At 32.7% G+C, this 7,738-nt stretch overlaps 1 pseudogene; it reads left to right on the forward strand.

Moving 5' to 3' along the window:
- Positions 1 to 1,505: 1,505 nt before the first annotated feature.
- On the forward strand, positions 1,506 to 3,196 carry LOC102591459 (isoflavone reductase homolog; annotated as a pseudogene).
- The last annotated feature ends 4,542 nt before the right edge of the window (positions 3,197 to 7,738 follow it).

Genomic DNA, 7,738 nt, shown 5'->3' on the forward strand with positions numbered 1-7,738 from the left:
ACTACCCCTCTAAAAACGATTGAGGCGCCTTAAAAGAGAGGCTTCGCCAAAATGGGCATAACATTTTACTCCTTGCTCGAAATGAAGCAAACTTGACGGCATTGGAAAGAGGACTCAAAGACCTTTAAAATTTGCTAGGTCATTGGCCACCTAGTTCTTTATGTGCTAAGAGATATGATCATTTGAAGTTGACCCAAGTAAAATCTCATATTGAAACTCAATCTGTAAAAAAACTTTCAACTCAACTTTGTGCTAGAGGATTTTAGTGACCTTAATTCATATCCAAAATCATTCTCACACTAAAAAAATGACCTTAACACCTAATAACAATTAAGAATCACCGGTACAATCTTATTCATAAATGAAGAAGTTCGAGTCTTAACTTAGAAATTTTCCGGATGTTACATTTAGGGCCTCACAGGGTCCTATTCGACATGTCACATCTAGGATTTACTTTGGGTCGTGATGATAATCGTTCGTAAAAGTCACAACCTTATGGAAAAGTCGCTACTCTTCAGAAAATTCACAACTCTTCAAAAAAGTCACAACTCTTCACAAAAGTCACAACTCTTCATTTTCTATTCACACCCTTTAAAACCAACAAGGACCGATGGAGAAAGAAAATGACTTAAAACAGAAGTTGTTGTCCGTTTGCTTCTTGAAACATTCTGCATGACTTTATTTTTGGTACCACCACTTTGTTGTTGGTTATATGTCAATGATGAATGAAAGACAATTGTACACATCCAGTCTACTGGAATTTTGTACACTTTTTGTTGGTTGATCTGTTCATGAGACACACTCAAGGCATGTTTGGATGAGCTTATGATTTTATAAAAACCCCATTTTTGCGCTAGTTGTAACAAATCACTCTCAATTCTTACCTTATTCACGGTCTATAATATTATCCAAGGGTCATTCAATCAATAATTAGTTCTACGATGCTCACATTATCTCCATCAATGAAGTTTCTACTTCAATTACCTCATTTTTAGCAGTTTTTATGCTCATCTTAATTGAACTCAAGGTTTTCAACCACCACAACTCATGTTTTAGAACAACAACATCATGCTAGAAAGTGTTAATTTACAATCTAAAAGCAATTCAAGGTGATATGACTTAAATATCTTTAATTAATTCAATAGGTCGTGGAACACGTAACTCTTTATATTATAGGAGGAGTGCTCACTGATATAACCATTGCACATAAAGTTACAGTGAGAGACTGAGACCTCACAATGTCAGTTAAAGTACAAGAAAGAAATTAAAGGACCATGGAGAGGGGGAAAGAAAATGACTTATCATATATACAGATCTTGAAAACATAATGAATGGCTTTATTTTTGGTACTTCCACTTTGTTGTTGGTTATATGTCAATGATGAATAAAAGACAATTGTTCACGAGACACACTCAAGGTATTTTTGGATGGATACTCAGGATTATGATATTATAAAAACCCCATTTTCGCGCTACTAGTAACAAATCACTCTCAATTCTCTTCACTATTACTAAGTAATTTTCTCTCTTATCAAAGCTTTTCCATTCAATGGCTGGAAAAAGTAAGATTTTGTTCATTGGAGGTACTGGTTACATCGGAAAGCTCATCGTCGAAGCTAGTGCTAAAGCTGGTCACGACACATTTGTCTTGGTCACAGAATCAACTCTTTCCAATCCTACCAAAGCCAAATTCATTGATACTTTCAAGAGTTTTGGTGTCACCTTCCTCTATGTATATATATTATGTACATTATTTGTTTTTTTTTTGAAATGCAAGAAGATTTAGATGATCTATTTGTGGTTATAAAATGCAGGGAGATTTATATGATCATGTGAGTTTAGTGAAGGCAATAAAGCAAGTGGATGTTGTGATTTCTACTGTTGGTCATTCTCTTTTAGCTGATCAGCTCAATATCATTGCTGCTATCAAAGAAGCTGGCAATGTCAAGGTTAATTTATATAATAAGATATTATCGAAGCGGAGCATGCCATATTCAAGTCTAAGAATGAAAATAATTTTGAATATTTGTTCTTTACTTTTACATTGGTTTAGACCGTTAGAATACATAACCTTTGAATTTGTTATTTTATATTAAGAACACACTATCGTATATTATTTTACAACTTTAAAAACAAACTAAACATATAGAAAGTTAGCTCAAATCAAAGCAGATTTACCTGAAATTTCGGTCATAATCTAGGGGTACTTGTGCCTTATCCCAAAAAAATTCTATCTTTTTTTTTATTGATATTTAGTATTCCTAAGAAGGAATTCTAAACTTATTTTGACTTAATTTGAGGAAAATAGTAAATTATAATTTTGTTTGTTACATAATTTTTTAACATGAATATTTCTAAATCTTTACATGACTGGCCCGTGACTAATTATGAGTTTTTTATACTTTGAGTTTCAGAGATTCTTTGCCTCTGAATTTGGGAATGATGTAGATCGTGTTCATACCGTTGAGCCTGCTAAAACATTATTTAATACTAAAATTCAAATTCGTCGCGCTGTTGAAGCTGAAGGAATACCAATCACTTATGTCGTCAACTTCTATTGTGCTGATTATTTTCTTCCAAATTTGGCACAACCTGGACATGTAGTTGGACCTTCAGCTGGTCCTCCCAAAGACAAAGTTATCATCTTAGGAGATGGTAATGCTAAAGGTAAATTAAACTCTGATTTGGTTCAAAATTTTCATATGAACATGCATGTTTCTATAAATTTCTTTTGTATATATCTACGTACAGCTGTTTTTAATAAAGGACAAGACTTTGCTACGTATACCATAAAGGCTGTCGATGATCTAAAAACGCTTAACAAAATCCTCTACTCAAGCCTTCACACAATATAATTACGTTAAACGAGTTGGTATCCTTGTGGGAGAAGAAAACTGGAAAGAATCTTGAAAGAAAATATGTACCAGGGGAACAAGTTCTCAACAACATACAAGGTAATTAAACATTCATTCTATCCTTAGTGTCAATTCTTGTCCATAAGACGTAACTTGTTGTTTGTATTTCTTGCAAAAGCCATGTTTCCGTTGAATATGGCATTATCAATCTCTTACCCTGCTTTTGTGAAGGGTGAACAGACTAATTTTGAAATTGATCCATCATTTGGAGTAGAGGCATCACAAGTTCATCCTGATGTTAAATATACCCCCGTGGATGAGATACTCAACCAATATGTGTGAAATTTTAGAGTTCCTTCCTATTAAGGAGCTTCCTAGCTTTAATTTCTATGATGAATAATTGTTGTTTTCAGATGCATGTAAAACATTTGACATGTTTCTATATTCTATTTTCGAAAAGTTTCTTTATTCTCAACTTATTTTGTCTAATTCCAGTGGTACCTACGATGTCAAGATAACTTGCTTGCACCTCGACTATTTCATTGATTATATGTTGCCTTGGACCAGTATAGATATTGAGTAACTCTAGCTATCAATCAAGGTTTAAGTTATGAAGTGAAATAAATGGATGATGACGATATGAAGAGCTTCTTCACATTAGGCTTAATACATTGATAGTCTTTAAAATTACAATACCTAATCTCGAAGGTGCTCCAGAATCTTTTTGATCCCTCGTTCGAGAACTATTGAACATCTGAACATATGACAAAGTATTCCTAATAATATTGTCAGTTCAAATTTTGATTTTTGCGTGTGCTCTCAAATATCCTTTACGTAGATAAGTACTTAATTAACCACTTAAAATATGTCACATTCTTTAATTATACAAATTAATCTCAATAAACTATTAATAGAGTTGTGAAAAACCAAACCGATCAAAAACCGAACAAAAAAATGTTATTGGCTTAACGGATTTTTAGTAATTTTATCAAAATTGGAAAGAGTTCAAATATTTTATTTTTTTTAATCAAAATTGTGAACTTTATAAGCACACACTTCGAACATTTTGCTAAAGTTTGATCTACCTTGTGAAGACTAACTTAGGACCCTTTTAACTGAAAATACGGGTATCACAAGGCCAATAATCAAATGTTTTAAACTGAAATTGTGACCTTACTAAAGTTTCAATTACAAATTGAGGATCATGGGAAATCTCAATAGACCAGGAAAATCTTAACATTCATTATTAAATTGCTATGCCATAGTAAGTTACTCCTTTTTAATTACGTGATATAGTTAAAATTTTGAGCGTTAAATTTTTAAACTTTGATCATAAATTCAAATATAGTAAAACTATTATATTTTAAAAATAAAATTTATTTATTTAAATACTCCGTCAAAAGAATATTATACATCACAATAATTAACTTGAAATATTTAGAACACCTATAAAAAAATTGGTGCCAAAGAAAAACTTAATTTGATTCTCGAAATTCAACTGGGTCACATAAATTGAATATAATGAACCAAGTATTATTATTATTATTATAATTTTTGGAAAAAAACTACTTAATAACATAAACATTCCTAGCATATTTACTAATTCTCCATATAGTTTGAAATAATTACATATTATCTCACTAATTAATAATTTTATATTAGATTTCAAGTCATATACACATAGATAGGGGTGGTATAGTACGGTACAATATTTCAAAGTTTCGATATCGTAATTTTGATAGTCGGTTTTTAAAACATTATATCATTACCATACCAATTCAATTTGGTATGGTTCGGTATTTTGAAGTTCGATTTCGGTATTCTATGGTATGGTAAACCGTTGTATTCATAGTTTGTTCAACTTCGACTAATATATACTTGTATAATAGAGTATTATGACTTTGACAATTAAAAAAAAGATCTCAATTGTATCATACTAACACATTACACATGTAAAAAATATATATTCAAAAATAAAATACAAACAACTCCTTTTGTTAATCAATTAAATTTCAAATACATTTCAATCAAAATAGAGTAATCAAAGTTTCAACTTCTAAGCATTTAATATATACTAATGCTAGGTTGCATATTTGTTAATATTTTAATAATATATATATATATATATATATATATGTAATTATATACTTATGTATGATATTTGGTATATTGTTTCCAAATACTAAATACCGTACCGAATACCAAAAAAAAATTAAAATGTATACCATACCAAATATCATAATAATGAAACCACGTTATTAAATATTTTGATATGGTATGGTAATTCGGTATATACCATATCATGTTCACCCCGACACATAGATACATATATTTTTTCTATCAAATACACACTGAAATACAGATACATAGGGAAAGAGGCGAACGAGAGAAGAGGAGGCGAGCAAAATGGGAGGAAGGCGAGTTAGAGAGTATGAGGCTAGCGAAATAGCACTACTAAAAAATTGTCAAAAAACGACGGCCAAAAGCAATGGACTGTGTCACTTTTTTGGTCAAAATCGACGGAAAAGTGACGCAGTCACCTCCGTCGCTTTTAGCCCGACGTTTTTCAAAAAGCGATGGACTGTGTTGTCCGTCGCTTTTTGACAATTTTTTTTAGAATTTTTTTTAACTCCGTCGCTTTATTTTAATTTTAATTTTTTTTATTTCTAAAAGGTGACACAATCCGTCGCTTTTCTGGAAATTTTATTTTTGAAAATCCCAAAAAAGCGACGGACAAAATGGTTTTTTCCGTAGCTTTTCTGGGATTTAAAAAAAATAAAACCCAGAAAAGTGACGGACAAAACCACGCTATCCGTCACTTTTCCTGCAATATTTTTGAAGCAGTTTCTGCTGCCCACCTGCAAATGCAATTCATTTCAATTCTACATTATTCAGCCCAATCAAACACACACAATTATAAACAAACTAAACAAAACATAAAACAACAAACTTAAAATAACATTAAAAAGTATCTAAATAAAAAATTAAAGACTTATAAAGTTTTTAAAAAATCGTTTCAAAATTACAAAAAGTTCATAAATGTCTAGAGATCTAAACTAGGGAGTGGGTTCTACATAATCATTCTCATCACTCTCGTCGTCGGTGTCATGGGTTCTACTTGTTCTTTGATTTGCTGAACGGTCTCACTCATGCTTTCTTGTTCAGCTACTCTTCTCCGCTCCGACTCTGCCAGTGCCGCTGTAAGCTTAGCTATTTGAGCCGACATAGTAACAATCTTAACACCGTCAAGTGTCTCGATTTGACGTGATGATCCAATTCCTTCTAAGCCTGACTGGAGTCGTCTTACATCATTTCGAGAGCCTAGACCATAGACTCTATCCTTATGTGTCCCCCTACCACTTTTTCTTTCCAAATCTGGGTGGAAAGTTTAGGTGTCAATTGGACCGAACTATCTAGATTCTCAGCGATGTACTGATGAAAGTCATTCTGCATATTAAATATAAAAATTGACATCAATATATATACACTATTAATATATATTATTCATATTAAATAACTTACAAAAGGTCATTCGGCCCTTTCCTCCACCCACACATCCGGAGCCGACTCATTTTCTTTCTTCCTGACATGAGTCTTCTTGAAAACCTTCGGTTCAATGGGAATGTGTCCCAATTCTTTTTCCTATAAATAAAAACTAAAATTTATAACGATATATATGAATCAACTAATTATTTATTTAAAAGTTTGAATTAGAACTTAGCATCTCTCGTGCAATTGTTCCAACTGTCTTTGCACCTCCAGTTTGCAACGAGCCACCTTTAAGACTGCTTCTAGCCTTTTTGGCTTGATTTGATATTGTCTTAAACTTGTCTGTGTTTCAATACTGACCCAATTCATCAAAAACATGAGGCAACATCCAATCGGGACGTTCACCACTATCCCGAACTTTCTTTAGCCAGCGATGCCTTCCTCTCAAATATGGTCCCAATGACCAAATTGTACCTCGACTCCCAAGTACACATAGTCTGAAAAAAAATTTGAATAACGTTAATTAGATCGATAGTAAAAAAAGTAAAGTATACTAAACTTAACTAAAAAATATACACATTAAAGTTATTAAACATCGCTTGGCGTATACTGTTTGGAGTCTCACTCCAAGAGTGATAAGCTTGTGTATAGAGACTTCTATGTTAGGTCATGAATAATATATTAAAGTATATGTTAGTTCATGAATAATATATTAAAGTATAAGAAATAAATAAAATAAACTAACAAATAGATAACACAACAAACTTACGATGATCCATCTGGCTCAATCATGACTCTACCAAGTCTGTCCTTCTGGACAGGAGCTAGAGCATGCATCGTATCATCTGGTGTAGCACTAGGTGTAACTGTAGACGAGGGTGATACATCATGATGCACAAAACGCTGAGTCAATGAAGGCGTACCGACCATAGCATCTGACTGCTCGCTACTAGAATCTTCAATCCTCGTGGAAGATAACTGAGGAGATGTACCTGTGGGATATGGAGTACCTGTCGATAAGGGTCGTGCTCAACGAATAGCTTGTAAAGGTAGGTCCTCGTAGCGTCGTGAAGGCAATGCCTGTGAAGTAGAACCGACTGGTCGACAGTAATTAGGATAATATTGCCGAGGATCCGTCGTACCAAACGGAACAACAAATAAATAAGTATCATGGCTGATGCGCTCTGGCACAGAAGAAATAGATCCTGCGATATCCTCAGGATTTATCGGTCTCCTAGACTTCTTCTTCTTAGCATGTTTAGTCTTGCTAACTTCAAGATGCTCGCGATATCTATCATCGTCACTGCCTGATGACATCTGTATGCAAATTTACATGTATAATATATATAAAAATCATAAATTAAATAAAATTAGCAAAATACACTTACATATATA

The sequence above is a fragment of the Solanum tuberosum genome, unplaced genomic scaffold (genome assembly GCF_000226075.1).
Source record: "Solanum tuberosum cultivar DM 1-3 516 R44 unplaced genomic scaffold, SolTub_3.0 scf00112, whole genome shotgun sequence".
In the NCBI taxonomy this organism is placed as follows: domain Eukaryota; kingdom Viridiplantae; phylum Streptophyta; class Magnoliopsida; order Solanales; family Solanaceae; genus Solanum; species Solanum tuberosum.